The 440-nt window shown below is 57.3% G+C and overlaps 1 protein-coding gene across 1 annotated transcript in view; it reads left to right on the forward strand.

Annotated features, from left to right (window-relative positions):
- The window catches only part of LOC127751544 (uncharacterized), a gene marked incomplete at both ends in the record, with an annotated part of 12738 nt that overhangs the window by 686 nt on the left and 11612 nt on the right, over positions 1-440 (forward strand). The window lies entirely within an intron of this gene.

The raw sequence follows: 440 nt of genomic DNA on the forward strand, positions 1-440 counted from the left end.
AATTTGCAACTTAAATTATAATTCAGGTTTACAATTTTTTTGTAAATTTACGACGATATTTTTCACACGCTGCCCCGATCCGTCCCTAATCTGTCCCTACGGTGTCCCGATTCGCCCCGTTCAACCGCGTCCCCTCCCCGTGCTGTCACGATCTGTCCTAATCCGTCCTCGTCCATCCCACGTCCTTCCCTGTCACCTCCTCACGTTGTTCCTACCTGTCCCCAATTGTCCCGATCCGTCCCCAATTGTCCCGATCCGTCCCCGTTCATCCGCGGCCCCTCCCTGCGCTGTCCCTATCTGTCCCTATGCGTCCCCGCGCCTGTCCCGACCTGTCCCGATCCGTCCCCTTTCATTCCCATCTCCTCCCCGCGCTGTCCTGATACGTCCCGGTCTATCCTTCATCCTTCTCCACCCCTTCCGCCGCCCGCCTCGTGAAGTGG

Source organism: Frankliniella occidentalis, unplaced genomic scaffold (assembly GCF_000697945.3).
Source record: "Frankliniella occidentalis isolate FOCC.00 unplaced genomic scaffold, Focc_3.1 Scaffold552, whole genome shotgun sequence".
NCBI lineage: Eukaryota > Metazoa > Arthropoda > Insecta > Thysanoptera > Thripidae > Frankliniella > Frankliniella occidentalis.